The following is a 491-nucleotide window of genomic DNA, read 5'->3' on the forward strand; positions in this document are numbered from 1 at the left end:
GTGCATGGTATCAGTTATGATAATCAAGTATTTATGTATTTACTTAAAATTTAAAATTACGTGATGAATAATATTAAGGTTATCAGTATGCTTGACATTAGGGAAGATAGGAGTATTTTTATTGTCACATTTTTTTGTATTAACAATATATTGTTAATACAAAAAATGAATTTATTCATCTCCTTTCCAAATTTTATTCATTAGCAGAAATTTTAAAAAGGAAGAAATGTAGTTATAAAAACAACTAGGCTAAGTGTCAGTTAATTCTATTAAGTATATATTCTGTAGCTAGTAATGTTGTTGTGTTTATAATGAGTGGTAATATTGGTAATATATTTTATGAATGACTTTTTTGTTTTATTTCATTCAAGAGTAAGGGGACCATCCCTTGCATCAGTGGTTTTAGTGTATTGTTATATATTTAAGGAATCTACTGTGTGATTTTTAGACCCGTTTTGTAACAGGGGTATGTGCAACATGGGATGATGTGC

This window comes from Penaeus monodon, chromosome 21 (assembly GCF_015228065.2).
Source record: "Penaeus monodon isolate SGIC_2016 chromosome 21, NSTDA_Pmon_1, whole genome shotgun sequence".
Lineage (NCBI taxonomy): Eukaryota > Metazoa > Arthropoda > Malacostraca > Decapoda > Penaeidae > Penaeus > Penaeus monodon.